Consider the following 20,860-nt stretch of genomic DNA (forward strand, 5'->3'; position numbering starts at 1 on the left):
GGTGACCATGAACCACACACAAGCTGGGAGTGGTGACCATGAACCACACACAAGCTGGGAGTGGTGACCATGAATCACACACAAGCTGGGAATGGTGACCATGAACCACGCACAAGCTGGGAGTGGTGACCATGAATCACACACAAGCTGGGAATGACCATGAACCACACACAAGCTGGGAGTGGTGACCATGAACCACACACAAGCTGGGAGTGGTGACCATGAATCACACACAAGCTGGGAATGGTGACCATGAACCACACACAAGCTGGGAATGGTGACCATGAACCACGCACAAGCTGGAAGTGGTGACCATAAACCAAACACAAGCTGGGAGTGGTGACCATGAACCACACACAAGCTGGGAGTGGTGACCATGAACCACACACAAGCTGGGAGTGGTGACCATGAACCACACACTAGCTGGGAGTGGTGACCATGAACCACACACTAGCTGGGAGTGGTGACCATGAACCACACACAAGCTGGGAGTGGTGACCATGAACCACACACAAGCTGGGAGTGGTGACCATGAACCACACACAAGCTGGGAGTGGTGACCATGAACCACACACAAGCTGGGAGTGGTGACCATGAACCACACACAAGCTGTAAGTGGTGACCATGAACCACACACAAGCTGTAAGTGGTGACCATGAACCACACACAAGCTGTAAGTGGTGACCATGAACCACACACAAGCTGTAAGTGGTGACCATGAACCACACACAAGCTGTAAGTGGTGACCATGAACCACACACAAGCTGTAAGTGGTGACCATGAACCACACACAAGCTGTAAGTGGTGACCATGAACCACACACAAGCTGTAAGTGGTGACCATGAACCACACACAAGCTGTAAGTGGTGACCATGAACCACACACAAGCTGGAAGTGGTGACCATGAACCACACACAAGCTGGAAGTGGTGACCATGAACCACACACAAGCTGGAAGTGGTGACCATGAACCACACACAAGCTGGAAGTGGTGACCATGAACCACACACAAGCTGGAAGTGGTGACCATGAACCACACACAAGCTGGAAGTGGTGACCATGAACCACACACAAGCTGTAAGTGGTGACCATGAACCACACACAAGCTGGAAGTGGTGACCATGAACCACACACAAGCTGTAAGTGGTGACCATGAACCACACACAAGCTGTAAGTGGTGACCATGAACCACACACAAGCTGTAAGTGGTGACCATGAACCACACACAAGCTGTAAGTGGTGACCATGAACCACACACAAGCTGGGAATGACCATGAACCACACACAAGCTGGGAGTGGTGACCATGAACCACACACAAGCTGGGAGTGGTGACCATGAATCACACACAAGCTGGGAATGGTGACCATGAACCACGCACAAGCTGGGAGTGGTGACCATGAATCACACACAAGCTGGGAATGACCATGAACCACACACAAGCTGGGAGTGGTGACCATGAACCACACACAAGCTGGGAGTGGTGACCATGAATCACACACAAGCTGGGAATGGTGACCATGAACCACACACAAGCTGGGAATGGTGACCATGAACCACGCACAAGCTGGAAGTGGTGACCATAAACCACACACAAGCTGGGAGTGGTGACCATGAACCACACACAAGCTGGGAGTGGTGACCATGAACCACACACTAGCTGGGAGTGGTGACCATGAACCACACACTAGCTGGGAGTGGTGACCATGAACCACACACAAGCTGGGAGTGGTGACCATGAACCACACACAAGCTGGGAGTGGTGACCATGAACCACACACAAGCTGGGAGTGGTGACCATGAACCACACACAAGCTGGGAGTGGTGACCATGAACCACACACAAGCTGTAAGTGGTGACCATGAACCACACACAAGCTGGAAGTGGTGACCATGAACCACACTTTTTTTTGGTGCTGCAAATATTACTATTTCTAGCAGAGATTAAGCTAATACACTGTTACTGGAATTGAGAGAGAGAGAGAGAGAGAGAGAGAGAGAGAGAGAGAGAGAGAGAGAGAGAGAGAGAGAGAGAGAGAGAGCGCAGTGTTCAGGTTTAAGACGTGTGCCTGAGTAGCACTAACCAAGCGAGCTAGGATGACAGTCTTTCTTGAAGATCTTACTAGAAAGATATGAAAAGTGGGAAATGGAAGGGAATACTGAGCTAAGAGTCAGAGGAACACCCTCCTTACACTGCTCTCCCACACAAATCTACTCTCCCACCCAATTTACTACCCTTCCTCCCTCTCGCACACACCGTCTACGTAATTAGCTGGGAATCATAACCACGTATAATGACGCTGATGATGAAACACTTGGGAAATCACAAGGGGATGAGAGCGTCTGTATTTTTCTTGGCAGAGTTCATACAAAGACTGCGACTAGCTGAATTATTATGGTGCAAGACATTTACCAGGAAGGTCAGGTACACCACTGTTTCATGGTACCATACATTCACCAGGAATGTCAGGTACACCACTGTTTCAATGTACCATACATTCACCAGGAAGGTCAGGTACACCAGTGTTTTATGGTACAATGCAGTCACCAGGAAGGTCAGGTACACCAGTGTTTTATGGTACAATGCAGTCACCAGGAAGGTCAGGTACACCAGTGTTTTATGGTACAATACAATCACCAGGAACGACAAATACATCAGTGATTTTCACATTTATATTTCAACGACCAACAGTAATAATGACACATCCATTCCACACTATTCCCATATTTAGTCTGAAAAAAAATCTGTCGCGGAATCTAAATACATAGGTAAGTTAATTTAAAACTTTTGACTCAGGGTGAAGCAATATCTCGATTACTTTATTTTGGTTAGGCTTAGGTATAGTTGGGTTTACTTATTAATAAAAATTAACCAATTATAACATACCACAACAACCATCAATGAATTACAAGAGGAAGTAAAAACTTTTGAAGCGCAATCATGAAAATGAGACCCACCGAAAGCAGTAGAAGACTCAAATTCAGATAATTCTTGTTTAAGAATCGTAAAACAGTCACACATTTGACTGTCAAAGAGGACGAGCTGACCACTATGCCCGCTAGGGTTACATCACAACAACATAACCCCATTATTTCCTAGTCACGACAAAAAAGTAATTTATCATATATACAAGTGATATAATTCCGACAAGGAAATAACTGCTGTACCCAGGTGACTATCCGCTCGCGTCAAAAAAAAATCCTATCTGTGTCTTTTCCACTATCTCAATGCTGAGCGCTATTTTGATACCTAGCTAAACTCTTGTAACTTTGGTTCTATACTGTGTGTGTGTGTGTGTATTTGAGGGGTGAGGGGGCGTTCTTTGATCAAATTCCAATCTAGAATGAATGTAAGTTCAGTAATATTGGCGTCCATAAGCCTAATTACACGACCTTTCACATGCACCCAGGCAGCGTTGTGTCAATAGCTGTGTAAACCCCCGCTAGGCAACTCAATTTTCCTGATGGATCTCCTCTCCTCGGTCAACTTTTTTATTCACAAGTAGGGGAGAGATTTCTATAATATATATATATATATATATATATATATATATATATATATATATATATATATATATATATATATATATTTTTTTTTTTTTTTTTTTTTTTTTTCTGGCTTAAATAGCAACGCTCTTCTTGCCGAATAAGGCAAGCGAAAATTTGAGTATGCAATAATTTCCCAAAAATTATTCTGAACCTAACGAAAAAAATATATTTCATTGTGTTTATTAATAAATTATTGTAAACTTATCTAAAATATATTTAGTTGGATTAGGCTAAATTAAATTGCGCTTGTTACAATAAGGTTAGATAAATTTTCTAAAGTTCTTTTGGTACAAAATTATTAATTTTTACATTAACATAAATTTAAAAAATATATCTTTAAACGTATAAGAGAAAATCTTAGAAAGGACTTAATTTTAAACAAGTTCTTGCTAATTGATTACTTTTACCTATTCGGCACGACATACACACACACAATATATAATTATATATAATATGTAATTAAATCTTCTGTACCATACTATGTAATAAAATATTCCTATTGGTAAAAAAAAAAGAATGAAAAGATGGGGTGGTAGGGGAAGTGGAATATTCAAACGGCTTCAGGAAGAAATCCAAACATTTTTCCTTGAAAACTTTTTATCCACTTCTCCGAGGCTGTGGGTCCCACAATTTACACCAGAGGTGGACCCCCCGAATATATATATATATATATATATATATATATATATATATATATATATATATATATATATATATATATATATATATATATATATATATATATATATATATATATATATATATATATATATATATATATATATATATATATATATATATATATATATATATATATATATATATATATATATATAAATATATATATATATATATATATATATATATATATATATATATATATAAATATATATATATATATATATAAATATATATATATATATATATATAATATATATATATATATATATATATAAATATATATATATATATATATATATATATATATATATATATAAATATATATATATATATATATATATATATATATATATATATATATATATATATATATAAAATATATATATATATATATATATATATATATACACATACACACACACACACACACACACACACACACACACACACACACACACACACACACACACACACACACACACACACACACACACAGTAAAGAAGACTGAGCTTCAAGAAATATAATTCAAAGTAAACTTCACCAGAGATTTACTGAGGTACAAACAATGTTACAGGCGACAAATCAATCATCAGGATTCATTTCTAACACAAGAAAACTGTTAGAAAAAACTTAGTATACTGAAGGAGGAGCAAAAACAAGAGGGAATATGGTCGTAACATGGAAAATACTCAAGAGCTGAATGACAGTCAACGTTTTATTATTATTATTAATTATTATCATTAATTATTACTATTATTATTATTATTATTATTATTCAAAAGTTTTAAATTTCTATGGGTCATTCAGCTCTTTCTCGATGTATGAAGATAGGGGAAGCAGACTTCATGCATGGCTTCAGATATTGTTAGTGATGACTCCTGGTACTCATCACTAAAGTCTGGGACCAAATCTTCTTGCCCAGTGACCTCTTCCTCATCCTCCGCCAAACTGTCTAGAGCGTACCCCCCCCCCCCCCCCCCCAAAAAAAAAAAAAAAAAAAAAAAAAAGAGGAAACCCTACAGGAGCACCTTTTTCCAAGGAAACACTCCGGATGTTTCCCCTCGTAGACGAAGCCGTAGAGCAGTAGTTTTCAATCCTTTTTCAGTGATGGCATCCTTAAGTTACATATCCTGTGGCACTCCTTGTCAATTTCCTATTAGAACTGCTTCTAAAGAGTAGTTAAGTCTTAATAATATTAATAATAAAAACTTACACGCGCATAAAACACACAAAATATATAATATACAAGCCTGTTAATGTAATACAAAAGTATTACAGATCATAATAAAATAAACAGAAACTAACTTGTCTTGTGTAGCTTTTTTAGTGAGATACTTGAGCTTGGTGTGACTGGTAGATCCATTTGATATTATGTGGAATATTGGACAGACATTCCCATATTTATTCCTCAACAGACTGTAGTCTTTTCCTCTTGTTAAGTTTTATGATTGTGAGCACAGATCAGATGTGGAAAACTGCACGAAAATTAACAGGTTTTTTTTTCCACAACTTGAGGATAGGATATGTACTGTTAATCTCTATCAAAAATTCCTCCAGAGGCACTTCCTTACGCTTTATTTTCAGACTGGCATTGTTACGTATTTCAATTAATTCCTCTTCTGTGAGTGAACTTCGACGTTCTTGATACTGATGCAATATATGGGTTTCTCAACCAGTCACAGTTTTGCCTACATAGCTTGGGACAGTATTTTTTCCTGCAAGTACTTCAAGATGCTTAAAAATCAATGGCATCTCTTTATTCTCTGTCGCAGCAACATGTGGGAACATATCCATGTTGCCTTTCTTCACTTTGGAAGCTCAAATTATTAATTTCTCTCACCGCATTAATTTTGTCAGTGGAATTTAAGATATTTTCATTGTTGCTTTGCATGCTGAAATTTACATTGTTTAAATGTTCAGAGATATCCACTAAGTATGATAAGTTTGTAGACCAAGTGTCATCTGAAAGCAACAAAATTCTTCTTGCTTCTCAAGGGTAAAAAAGTAACTCATCCTTGAGTTGATACACTCGTGACAACACTTTGCCTCTGGATAGCCATCTTGCCTCCGTGTGCAGAAGATTCAAAGTCTTTGCCCCAACTTTTTCACATAGTTTGCCAAACAGTCGTGATTCAAGTGGCCTACTTTTTATGTAGTTATACAACAAATACTAGTCAAAAAACTGTGGTGCTTTAATTAATACAACGAAATTAGTGCAAAATTATTAATAATCTTGGGGCACCCCTGGACATTATCAATGGCACACCCGAGTGCCGCGGTACCCTGGCCTAGAGAAAACCGTACAGGCAGTCCCTCTCCTTGAGAGCAATAGAGTCCACTCAGGAAGATCAAGGTTGTGGAGACTCCCGTTTCTCAAAGCTTGAGAGAGGTGAATTCTTCCCTTCCTGGGCAGTGGTGTTACAGCCCACTCTCTCCCTCTCTCTGGAGATGACGCTTCATGGACAGTGCTACCTCCCACACACACTGTGGATATTGCTACTGATTTTAAGACTGGGTGAGGCAAAACTGTGCTGGGGCACTTAAGAGTGACTTTCTCGGTGGTTCATTATACCAGGAAGATGATGTTGACATGGATGACAGGTCGCGGAAAGTATTACTTTTGGCTATCATAGCAGGATGTTGACATGAGTAGCAGGTCGTGGAAACTATTTCTGGCTATCTTTCCAGGATGATGATACGAGTAGCAGGGCTGCTAATTTTTTGGATATCGTAGCAGGATGAGTGGCAGGTCGTGGTGGTTGCTACGTTTTGTCCATCTCACTTCCAAAGAAGTTTTTACATTTACAGAGCAATGTGACTACAAAACCACTGAATACTGTAATACAAGTTTTCCGACTTACAAACACACTTTCCACATACGTAACATAAACAAACCTTGGAAAACAAACTATTCACACTAACACACACTGATAACCAATAATACAATCACAAAAAAAGTTAAAATATCACATAGCAGTTAAGAAAATTATCACTCTGATAATATTAAAAGTATCCCCTAATATTTTCCCACAGGTTTCTAGAGATCTAATTATATATAAAAATATTATTACAAGGCCAAAACTATGAACAAAATTAAAATGCGTCAAAGAGCGGTATGCCACAGGCCACACAGAAGGAGTGAGGAGCACACACCTCACTGTTACCCGTCACACTGTGACTGGTAACAAAGAGGTGTGTCAAGTCTTGTCCTCACTGGTGGCCCAGTGATTCAGAATAATTTAATACACAATGGATCTTCATAATAACTCCAGGCTGGTCAGTGATAAATAGCTACACATGGGAATGCACCCCAAGAACTATTCCCCTATCATTACCAGCTAGTGAAACTTGTGCAAAAACCTCGACGGTAAAAATAACCAGTTCTTTAAAGCTCACATTAAAAATTAACTTGGTGTCAGTTTTGTCTGCACCCTTATAATGGTCCCACAAAAAAGTGGAAAAATTAACCACGCATTATTTTGCGATTTAAATAGAACTGAGTAAATATTCCTATACACTTTAATGTGTGTTCTAATGGGTTATTTCTTACAGAGTCTCATCTCTAATTAGCTGAGCGTTTTCCATAGCAACACCTACAGTACTTAGACTGTAATTCAGATATCCTAACTAGTTTAGGGCCTTATTTCAGGAAGCCAAATACAGAGGTAATTACGTGAATATTTAAAATTTGCATTTAGTCAAAGGCTTCAGATGCAGGTGTAGGGTGCAAATAAAATCTTCCAAGTCAAGAACAATAAGTACTCCTGATGATATTCAACGTCTATATAAAAGCTAATTTTATGTAACCTTAGGATATCCATGCGGATACGATATGGATATCCATACGGAGATGCTATTTGCACCCTACACCATCTTATGACTTACCATATCATTTGTAAGAGGCAACAGTGGAGGCTCTAGCCGAGAAGAATTAAAGCTGTAATAAGCAGCTGGTGGTGTCCATAAAACATCAAGTGAGATGGGAAGACAGGTAATGATCACACACACACACACACACACACACACACACACACACACACACACACACACACACACACACACACTAGTCAAAAAAAAAGGTTAGTTCGTCTACAGTAACTCTTTCAGTTTCATATTCAGAATACAAGAGAGACGACGAGAGAAGTCAGTAAGAGAAAAACATTCTGTTGCAGTTATGACTCTGGTAATGGTTCTGAGGATCATCGCCCCTGCTGTCCGGTCTCAGACTAGATCTCTTAATTTAAAGATCAAATATTACAAGAATAAGAACTGTTAATAAACACGCATAAATGTTAAGTGAAAACTGAATGTATGTAAATATTTGTAAGTCATCATACATGTTCAGGAAAACTTGAGAGCAGCACTCCGGCCACAGCAACACGTTCAAGAAGCTTCACTTTCACACTCCTGACACATAAGAAAGAAGGAACACTGCAGCAGACCTACTGGCCCATGCGAGGCACAGGACGGTAGTACCTCCCTTGATGAAAAACAAACCATACCACGGGTGGGGATAGAACCCGCGATCAGAGAGTCTCAAAACTCCAGACCGTCGCGTTAGCCACTGGACCAGCTAGCCACAATAAGATTCGTCCAACCAGGTATATTTCTACACCATAGGAAGGTTAGCATAGGCACCAATGTGACCACAAATGCAAGTTTTTACAGACGAATCTCCAGCTAGCGTGGCCGTGACGAACTCTAGTTCAAGTCCCCTCAAAGTCGTTAACATGACTCACGAAATCGTAATGACACGGTTGCAAACAAACCATACCACGGGCGGGGTTGCTGGTTGATGGTTGCTGTCTACCAAACTACTGTATATGGTAGCAACTTGTATCTTCCACTTAAGTGTTAGTAAAAAAAATAATACGAATAATTATCTTCATAACGAAGAACTAAACCCATAAAGTCACAGAGCAGCAGCTGGAAAAGTGGAATAAATCTGTATGGTCCAAGAAAGCGAAGGGCAGCTACAACGCCACATATTAAAGGCACGTTGCCTGTATCACGGTACTTCTCGACCCCCTTTCAAAGAAAAAAAAATATCAATAAAATCACAAAATTTAAACTTCCTCACACTCGCTATTATTAAAGAAGAAATAGATGGTGGTGAGCCTAAGCCAAGCCCTGCCGGTGTCTCATTACATGCAGTCTAATAATCCAGTGTTTAGCATTTGGCGTCACCGTGGGGGAAGGGAGGGATAACTGGCTTGTTCTGCCCGCCTGGGTAAGCCTGATAACACAACCGCCCGTATTTCCTCCCTTCGTCCTGCTAGACTTGTTCAGCAAGTCCCAGCAAAATCGATAGTTTTTTCTCCTGGGCGCTCGTCTGTGGTGGTTATCGGGGAATAGAAGTAGGTGTGGGGATAAGGATGGTGGCAGAAGTGTAGCTGGTGGCATGGATGATGGTGGTGCTGATGACAGTGTTAGTGTGGATGGTGTTGGTGGTGGTGGTAATGGTGACAATACGTAAAAAGGAAGACCTTGTGAACCATTTTGAAGCTACCTATAAACAAGAAGTAATCTACTGCTACTTGTCTTGTCAAGACAGAAGAGGTGAAGACAATAAATCAGAAGGCTCTCTCCGCAAACCAACATCACTTCCGCCATGAAAAATAACTATCTATTTTAAGAAATATGCTGTAATGAGAAACGTGTGTGGATACTCAAAGGTGTATGTAGACATTTAGGTTCTGCGTGCCAAGGTTGAAGAAAAGGAATTATTATTATATCCATGAGGCTGTTTCTTCAACTGAGTGATCGACAGTGGAACGAATTGCTCTATGAACACTTATACGACAATGTTGTATTGTTCATACAGCTATACGTTCCTATACTACTGCTTCAATATAAATGATCTCTAATTGATGTGCATTTATTATTTTATTAAGTAGTATGGACAGATGCACTCTGGACACGGGTGTCACGCCACTCTACTGATGTGATCCTCAGGTTTAAAAAAAAAAAAAACTAAGACAATCTGGTTAGTCAGTGCTGTGAACATGAACATTTGTTGCTAACATTATTAATATGCTGCTGTTTTAATAATTTGCTGCTTTCCTAACAATATACTGATGTTTTAATAATTCCCTATCATAAATATGTTCTATCGTGGTTAATTTACCATCATATTTCGGAAATTATTCCCAGGCGATCAAAACAATTTAGGGTACTGAATTAGCATTCCAAAAACCATACCCGTAATTTGGTAAAATAATATACGTTGTGAATGACAAAAATGTTGACGAAAGGGAAAATATCCCCACCAATTATACCTGTAGAGGAATGCTCTATTTCCCCTCCTCTCTATTGTACGAAGGGATGTGAGCAATGCATACCGGACCTTACAAGGACATAACAGACGCTGAACATTAAAATGGTATAAAATACCGACAGGTTGTTAGGTAAGACACATATGCAACAGTTAGGTATCTTTATTATGAAACGTTTCGCCTACACAGTAGGCTTCTTCAGTCAAGTACAGAAAAGTTGATAGTAGCAGAAGATACTTGAAGACGATGTAATCAGTCCATCACCCTTAAAGTTTTGAGGTGGTCAGTCCCTCAGTCTGGAGAAGAGCATTGTTCCATAGTATGAAACAATTGTTTCATACTATGGAACAATGCTCATAACAGACGCTCCCCAGTTTCCTGCCAAGTGGGTCAGGATAAACTTATGGAAGATGTTTGCCCAGAGGAAAACTTTATTTTTTCTAAGACATACTAGATAAGATAGTTAATACGTCCTTAGCCTAATGATACTGCCGGTATCAGGGCACGACGCATATTTTCCGCCCTGGGTGCCGGAGTGCCCAGAACAGTACGCAATTGAAGAGAGAACAGTACCGAGGCAAGGTGAAGCACCGCTGAAACATTAATCAGCGTCGGTATTAATTTCAGTCTGTCTGTGGTTTCATTTAATTACAAACGACAAACAAACATTCGTGGTAGCGAATTAACCCCGTTAAGTAATTAAGGAGAGAACTGAGGCAGTGGTCACACAGCGTTGAAACGGAAGCTTCGTGACCCAGTCGTGCGACGTATCACCAACAATTCTCTCTACCGTGGAGAGCTTATTAACCGCAGATATAACCAAGAAATGTTTACGAATGAATCTTCGTAAAGAGTGATGGTGACAAAGTCAGGTGACGCTGAACAGAAGTACGATGTCCCGTGAATCACCCTCAAGAAACAGACGGCTTATCTTCATTCAAACCAGTGGACATCGGTATCCAGATAACATGGTAGTGTCGCAACTCAAAGATACACGAACTAAGGTAAGTCTCCCAGTGGAATACTGCAGCAATTTGATCAGGGAGTGTTACAAAATTTTGGATAAGCACCTTTGGGATGTCGTGATACGTGACTTCTCTTACGTGAGACACACCTGTACAACAATGGAATACATAGCAGTTAGGTGGCATTCCAAACCCCCTACATGTTTCGCCCAACATACAGCTACAGGGACAAGATTCTAAGGTCGCTGACGGAGGAGAGAGACCTGGGTGCAGCTTTTGGAACCTTCAGATCGTCAATTATTAATTAACTGGTTCATGTTACTAATGTTCACACAAAGTCCCAGGAGTGATTTTTTGGAACTGTAACGTTCCAATAATACCGAAAAGTAAGGATTATTGGGTTCTTATCCGGTGCAACATACTCTAATGTTAAATGCTAATTATCTCACCAAGTGCCCAACCTCAATATCTTAACCCTTCCTGTAAACTTACAAATACTCTTTTCTTTATTTTAAGTAGGTTAGGTTGGATGAACCTATAAAAACGTATACTTAACCATAAATTAAATATAACAGCTTTGATACGCCTGGAAGTATGTGTTTCTTTCCTGACCAACAAATTCGTCTTAACCCATCGCCGTTGGTGGGAATGGGGAGGTGGTAGAGCATACTAACACCCGATCAATATCCCCATCACATTCATTTGAATCTCAAGGATCTTAAAGTGTGGACTATAAATAATTCCCAACATTTAATGAGAAGCACAATGGACTAATCGTCTCCCTTATGCTCCGACATGTTGTAAATAAAAATGCACAATTAATTTTTTATATGGCACTGACTGAGCAGTGACGTTGTCAGACACTCCCGTGCAACAGTCGCTTCTTAAAAAAGGTAATCTATTTTTCGAAATGTTTATGCAACAGTTTCTGAAGGTTTGTTTTGTATCTGCGCTCACAAAATCAGGTGATGTATTGCGGTGTTCTACAACTGTAGACACAAACTATTGTTCTCATTTCCACTAAGCAATATTTTATGGAGCCGAAGTGCCATGAGATAATTTAGAGGCATTAAATTTTACCATTTTAAAAGTTTAGATCAGATCAAGCAGTCTGTTCTTCTTCAAGAAGAACAAGTTTATTTCTTAACATCTTCAGCTGCCTGTAATGCATATATTTGTTGCTCTTCTCTGTTTCTTCCTATTTCCAATTTTTGGGAATTTATGGACCCAGATTGTTCAACACACTCAAGGTGCCATCTTACTAATGAATATCAGTATTGTTAATAGAGTTAATACTCAATATATATTTTAAGTGTTATCAAAGTCTGCTATGATACTTGTGGTTGGAAAGTATTTTCTTAACCTGAGGATGTTAAAAATGTTCTCTATATGATGTTAAAAACAGGAGAGTGCAATTTGGTTGCGTCTACTATTAACGGGCGCAGGATCGAACCTCCACCATTCGTTGCGCTGAATAATCCACATGGGTTTAGTACTTCATATTACATAAGTAAATTTTTATCTCGTGTGATACTCGTATAGATTTAAATACAAACGTTGCCATGCGATTTTATTTGTATAATTCATATTTACAGTCATGCTGTATTTGGTGCAAAAGTTCACCCAACTATGGTGGCCTGGTGGTTAACGCTCTCGCTTTACACGGTGAGGGCCTGGGTTCGATTCCCAGCCAGAGTAGAAACATTGGACGTGTTTCTTTCCACCTGTTGTCTATGCTCCCCATCAGTAAAATGGGTACCTGGGTGTGAGTCGACTGGTGTGGGTCGCATCCTGGGACACTGACCTAAGGAGGCCTGGTCACAGACCGGGCCGCGGGGGCGTTGACCCCCGGAACTCTCTCCAGATAAACTCCAGATAAACAAACACAAACAGTAATAAACAACGAAAAAAATAAAAAAAAACAGCACTTCAAGGCATGGTCTTGGGGTCTTTGCCGTTTCTATCATTCTCACAGCATGTATATATAAAAAAAACTCGTCACAGCTTCGTATCATTATCTATGGGTCATAAAAAATAAATATGAATGTATCCTCAATAGGAGACAACGAAAAAAATAGAAAATTTAAGTAAAATCTTTCAGTGGGCAGCAGAAAATAAAAGTAATCAATGGTGACCGATTCCAGGTGTTCGGATATGGAAAGTGAGGAGATATACAAAGGTACGCAATATGTAAAACAATGTATGACCACCAGTTAGAAAGAAAAGAATATGTGAAAGACCTGTGTGTAATGTCAAATGACCTGTTGTTTAGTGTACACAATAAGGCAAATGTTGAGGTGGATAATAAGTATTGTTCAAAAAACAAAATATGACGACGCTGTTCAAATTGCTCGAATATTGTTGAGTTTTGACGGCACCATTCTGGGCAGGAGAGAGAGAGAGAGAGCTGGGACAGATAGAGACTGGATACAAAATGCATAAAGCCACTGTGAATGCCCAAAAGTTTAGAATATGTTACTAAGGGTCCAAGGACTGATCCTTGACATACCTCAAGTTACAAAGAATCCATAACTGATCCTTGATATATCTCAAGTAAGGAAGGGTCCAAGGCTTGATCATTGAGACACCGCAACAAAGTAGGTTCAGCCACTCTTATACTTCCCAAGTTAATACCAGTAACGGCTTTCACTCTCCGAGTCTGTGATCTAGTTGTAATTCTCATTCCATACAACGTGATCTTAATTTAATGTTTGAATAGTTAACTATCGCTTACAAGTTTTTGAAGACGTACTGATACATAACATTTGAAGAGATATTACAATTAATAATAAATTTCAATTGCATTAGGCAAGATTTTTTATTGCGAAATCAACGTTGTCAATTTATATACAGTTTTTTAACACAAATTTTATGATCTTATTGCTAATAATTTCACATATTCGACATAACTAATGTCAGATGGTGACATTGAATGCATATTTACAGTTTCTTTTTAAAATACTGAGTTGACATTTGATTGCGCTCAGATACATGGTGTGATGTTATTTTATAGTCTATACACACCGAGAGGTGTATATTTTTGTATATGTATGAAGAGTTGTATATCTGTGCACGCACAAATATATACCTGTATGTGTGTGTATGATTATATATGGGAACAGGTGGCCATGGGTCAGATGAGAGGTTCCTTGATCCTTAATCAAGAGATTCACCTCAAAGTGACGATTCCTGTTGAAGGAGAAGGGCCAAACACACTTCTTGTCAAGGCCTGTATATCTTGCTGCCAGTCTGTGCGGTACATCCGGCCCCACGGACATATTTCTGGATATGGCCCAAGAAGTCAGAGTGAGCCAGAAGACAACAGTAGAGAGTTTGCTTTAGCAGCCTTGCCTCAGCATCCATTCGTTCATTTCCCAGGACACATGGTGCGATATACTCCCAGACCGTTTATTCTTGCACAATTTCTTCAGTGTCTCTACTCTAAGAGTTGTATTCCGTGTCTGGTAGTTACACTCCTTCCCGTTTTCTCTTTGCATTTACTAGTCTTACAGCTTGTTCAAGTCCTCTTGAAGTCTTCACCTGTCCTCTCATTATTTTTTTCATTTTACAATCACTCGTAAAGTGATGAGTACAATTTCTGGCAATTATCAGAAACATCAGGGATTCAGGCACCATTTCTTGGGGAGCACCACTTATCACCCTTGCCCACCCATCCTCATAACTCCTCTCTTACCATCACAATTTACTCTAAACTCGTGCTAGTTGTCTCTGCTTCTTTCTTTGTAGATGTTCTATTATTCTTCGTATATTCTAGCATTGCTAGTCGGCAAAACTAGTCTATAGTTCACTATTTCTTCTCCCGTTTTGAATATCGGAATCGCATTAACAGTTTTCCAAGTGTCTACGCTATCGACAAGCTCCACTGACTTCCAGCATGCAGTGCCCAGTCATACCTACTCTTGAAAATCTTCATGGCGCTTGCGTCCACCACCATTTTTTATCTAGTGTGCTTCACTCGCCAACCTACAACTGGAAAAGTATTTCCTTACATCCCTGTGGCTCACTTGCGTCATTAGCTACCATCCATCCCCGTAGCTTCCTCCCGTCGCATCTCAAAACTTCCATCCCTAGCCACTCTCAAATCAGCAGAGTATTTTGTATGCCATGATTATCCCCCTTGTTTTTCCTCTTCTACAGTGTTGATGAATTCCTCAGGTCCGCCTCCTAGTTCATTCCCCTCAATACCGGTACCTGTTATAATCTTCTGAACTTTCTCTAGTTTCGTTTTTGTTTGATAAGTTGTGTGTATAACGTTGACGCAGTATAATCCAGTATAAGCCTGGCCTAAGTTGCGAACGTTCTAAAGTAATCAACCACGGTACAGGTGAGTTTAGAACCCATAGCAAGCGAGTCGTAAAAATCCAGGTGAGTGCGTAAGCTACTGGGCCAGCTGGCTACAGTGAGATTTGTCCAACTAGGTAATTTATACACCATAAGGAGGTTATCATGGGCCACCAATATGACCACAAATGAAAGCTGTTATAGATGAATCTCCCGCCAGCGTGGCCGTGACGAACTCTAGCTCAAGCCCCTCAAAGTCGTCATGACTCACGAACTCTTAATAACACGACTGCAATCGTGTTATCACGATTTCGTAAGTCACTCTAAATTAATATTTGTTAGAGCTGCTGAAAACAATTATACTTAACAGTTTTACATATACTGCTGAACTTTCTTAGTTGATGCGTATATCTGCTGTTCACATGCGCTGTGAGTGCGTGTATGCGCCCCCCACCCCTATCCCCTCCCAACCCAGCCTCTTCCGACGCAGTATCTGTCATGACTGTCCGCCTCTTCCTGTCACTCGGTAAAACGACTCTCATGATTTAAACAATCAGAGTTCCCAAAATAGAAATAAGATTACGACACACACTGACCTGACAATCTCCGAGAGTGAATCGTGAAGGTATTATTTTGCAGCATTATGTCTCGCTTCTCTCTGCTAATTTACCAACTGGATAAAATGGCCTTTAATGACAGATTCTTTTTCGCGTAAAAAAGGGCGTTTTTAGACGAAAATATAAAAAGAAACTCAATTAACATTTTGCAATCTCAATATAAAAGTCTAGAACCCTCCCCCAGACACACCCGCACGCGCACATATGCCTGCGCGTACGAGAGCGCACGCGCGCACACACGCACGCACGCGCACACACGCACAGGTGGACAGAGACAGGATGTTCCAGAGATGGAACACACAAGGGGTCACAATTGGAAGCTGAGGACTCAGATGAGTCAAAGAGATGTTGTTAGGACGTATTTCTTAAGTCAGAGTTGTCAGGTAGTGGAATAGTCTTGGTTAAGTGACGTAGTGGAAGTAGGAACCATACATAGTTTTAAGACTAGGAATGATAAAGCTCATGGAGCAGGGAGAGAGAGGACCCAGTAGCGTTCAGTGAAGAGGCGGGGTCAGGAGCTATGACTTGACCCCTGCAACCATAATTAGGTGAGAAATAGGCGAGTACACACCACTCACAGGCCAAGTGTCTATCGATAAGTGCCTTTGACAACTAGTAACTAACGAGCGTACACCCCCCCCCCCCCTACACACACAAGCACAAACACGAAAGCTGGATAAAGTAGAGATATTTGCAACTAGGATGGTTTCAGTACGTAAAAAGATGAGCTAGAAGTCGAGGCTCAATGATGTAAATGTGACAACCCTGAGAGAGAGAGAGAGAGAGAGAGAGAGAGAGATGGAAGCTAAGAACACCCATAAGCCACAGAGATGTTAGGAAATACTTCTTCAGTCTCAAGTGAGGCCAACAATAGGAATAAACTGGACGTAGTGGAGCTAAAGATAGCTCTAACTCCTTGGATCAAGAGTCCCTTACAAGCATCGAGGTACCCTCCTTGAAGAAATAGTATGGAAGAGATAATATAACTACGGAGAACACTAACACAACTATGTATTACCAGCTACAAATCCACGATAATGCATAAAACACCCGAAGAAAATATTAATTGAATTCCGTTTTAAAATTAAAAGAAAATATTTTATGATCAGATTAAAAAAAAAAAATTATTTAAATGAGACTTTTATTGAAGTATGAAATGGTACGCTCATAATACAAAGCAATAAAAGTATATGGATTTGTATATTGGCATTATTATTGGTGGAATGTCTTAACAATAGTTTTGGCAACCTGACGGGATAATACTCACCACCCACAACTTATACAAGTATATAACGCAGAAATAAATATAATGATGGTATTTTTGTGGTTAAATGTGTGTTAACAAGATGCTAACGACAGCAAGTCAACAAACAAAAAAACGCTACCGAATGATATTTGTGGAATATAAAGGTAAAAGTTGATCTTAAGATGGCCGGTCCGTAAGTTTGTTTATAATGGCACAGGTACACGATGCAATTATTATAATCATGGGGGAGCGCTAAACCCGTAGGATTATACAGCGCATGTGGGGGGAAGGGATGGAAGGTATTCAGGCTCAATTCTGGGAACCGGAGCACATATCCAATTCCCTAGGTCAAGAGCCCTTTCACCAGCGTCAAGAAACCTCCCTTGAAGGGCCATGACTCCATGAGCGCTTGAAAAACAGTCACTACATTAGTCAGTTTTAGGTTATTGGTGAAATAAAACTAAATCACAGCCATTGCAAATATCACATAGAATAAAGTACCACGAGAGAATCTTCTCCACTGGCCCGGCCAGCTGCAGTAAAAGTGAGAGCGCTAGTGCATGGCAGCTGGCTTTAACCACCAGATTACCCTTGGTAATCTGGCGAATATTGGATCGTGGGTTTGCCCAAAATCGTCCTTGAGTTGCCGTTTAAGAGTTATAAGCTTATAACCAGGCATAAGGCGCACCGTCACGTAAGTGGGCATGCAGCTCTCATGGAACTCCGTCAATAGCCACTTAACAGTATCAGCAGTGACCGAGAGGATGCCGACAGAGGTGTTCGCCTCTCATCAAAAACACTGTCCATCTCGATACATTTCTGCACCTTTGCAGCATACGCTAAGTCACAATCATGCAGCCATAACCATGCAAAGCCACAATCATGCGGCTTATTAAGGCGGGAAGCCACCATCGGGCTTGTCCCAACAAGACTCGCCATGACGTACCATAAATAAGTACCCAGAGCCCCGGCTACGGGTGGAAGAGTCTCGTTGAACATTTGACATCAGTCTCAGGAGCGTTTGGACCATCTGACATTCAACTCTGACAAATTCTCTTCCCCGGATTTAAACCTCACCACCAATGTGGTATGTACACCGAGAGGTGGATCTCTGTATATAGTTTAATTTAATGTCTATTTTTATTACTAAAGAAATCTTAATGTCAGTGTATATATGATCTATTGTCTTATGATCCTCGTGAAGGTGATAGTTAATAAATAAACTCCACCACGGTGAAAACGTGTGACTGTTCCAGGGAGCACTAAAGGTAAACTTATGGGTCAGTTTAGCAAACAGATAAGCACTGCAACAGCCTATAACATATACGAAAACAATTTGTGCACAAAAATCATTTAGTAACAGACTAAGCAAGTGGCACAACTCAACATTTTTTATAATGTGCTGGTCGCCAATTGGCTGTAATGCAACTGGCGATCGGCACTTGAAAAAATATACATTTATACATGGATTTTGAGAGCAACTAGTCTTGCAAGCACTAGAGAATAACTTGCTCAAATTGAACTCTCAATAAAGGTAATATAATTGTTGCATAAAAATTAAAAAAAAAATCGGATTTCTCTTGTATGAATCTCATTCTCCTGAAGCATTAACATCCATAAGAAAAAAGAAATGTAAATAGCTCGCACCCTGCGGGTTATATTATTTTGTTGATAAAAGTTCCTAGTGGACGAACAGTTAACAACAAAATACCTTAACCCACAATGTCAGATAACGTAGGTTATCTACAATGGTGGTACAGTGGTCTAGAGCGTCCAGAGTTTGGACAGCTCTCTGAGAGGCTGTCTAAATTCTCGAGGCTCTAGTCTCGACTAGTTGCAGTATCGTTTTTTGCTTTAAAACTAGTTTCCGAGGTTGCATTGAGATTATATATATATATTATATATATTTTTTTTTCCAACAAACCGGCCGTATCCCACCAAGGCAGGGTGGCCCAAAAAGAAAATCAAAAGTTTCTCTTTTTAAATTTAGTAATATATACAGGAGAAGGGGTTACTAGCCCCTTGCTCCCGGCATTTTAGTCGCCTCTTACGACACGCATGGCTTACGGAGGAAGAATTCTGTTCCACTTCCCCATGGAGGATATATATATATATATATATATATATATATATATATATATATATATATATATATATATATGTGCCGAATAGGTAAAATTGGTCAATTAGCAAGAACTCATTTAAAATTAAGTCCTTTCTAAAAAAATTTCTTGTGCGTTTAAATATATATTTTTTCGTTTATGTTAACGTAAAAATTAGTAATTTTATACCAAAGGAACCTTACAAAACAAGCGCAATTTAATTTAGCGTAATCCAACTAAATATATTTTAGACAAGTTTACAATAATTTAATAATAAACACAATGAAATATATTTTTTTCGTTAGGCTCAAAATTATTTTTGCGAAATTATTGCATACACAAATTTTCGCTTGCCTTATTCGGCAAGAAGAGCGTTGCTATTTAAGCCAAAATCGCAAGTTTTACCTATTCGGCACAACAAACAAACTTGAAAATTTCAATATTCTCCGAGAAACGGGCAATGTTCACACTCACCACACCAGCTCTGAGGTAGAAAGTCTGGAGATCGAGAGGTGTACAGTACTTCTCCAGTGATAAACTCAAATCTTGATCACTGACTCGTGTGTTTGCCTTCGTATGCCACAATTACTGTCAGTCTGCACTTCACACAAATCGCTTGCTGGATATCGTAATAATCACAAACGCGCGTGCGCGCACACAAACTTGACGCGTTTACCGAGAGCACGATGAACGTTCTCCCGTCCTGCTGTGGTGATTAAGGTCCATTACAGTGTAAACCACACGGAGCCCAACCTCCCAGTGCCCAGGTTACGTATTCTTTAAATCTGTTTGGAAAGAGCAGAGGTAACTAACGTTCCCAAACAAGAAAGGTGGAAAACATAAGTCACTGAAATATAGAACAATTGCTGAAAACCCTGAGACAGCGAGATGTTTAAGCTTGTACCGGTGTCAGCTGCCGGCTCACTTGAAACACCGTAAAGAGGAAAGAAATTAACAGGCGTTTGACGCACCAATCAGAATAAGAGAAAACAAGGAGGAACAGTTAGGTAGCCTAGTAAGCTTAAAGTGTACTGACTGCAGGAGTCATTAATTTTCCAATTCACCTGTTAGCTAATATGAAGCATACCATTAACCATGAAACAGATATATATATATATATATATAT

General features: G+C 39.6%; 1 long non-coding RNA gene across 1 annotated transcript in view; it reads right to left on the reverse strand.

Moving 5' to 3' along the window:
* The window catches only part of LOC138854907 (uncharacterized), a 122,368-nt gene extending 101,723 nt beyond the window's left edge, over positions 1-20,645 (reverse strand). Inside the window, exon 1 of the long non-coding RNA XR_011394067.1 lies at positions 20,209-20,645. This is a non-coding gene — a long non-coding RNA (uncharacterized lncRNA). The remainder of the gene's footprint in view (positions 1-20,208) is intronic.
* Between the last annotated feature and the right edge of the window lie 215 nt (positions 20,646-20,860).

Source organism: Cherax quadricarinatus, chromosome 5 (assembly GCF_038502225.1).
Source record: "Cherax quadricarinatus isolate ZL_2023a chromosome 5, ASM3850222v1, whole genome shotgun sequence".
Lineage (NCBI taxonomy): Eukaryota > Metazoa > Arthropoda > Malacostraca > Decapoda > Parastacidae > Cherax > Cherax quadricarinatus.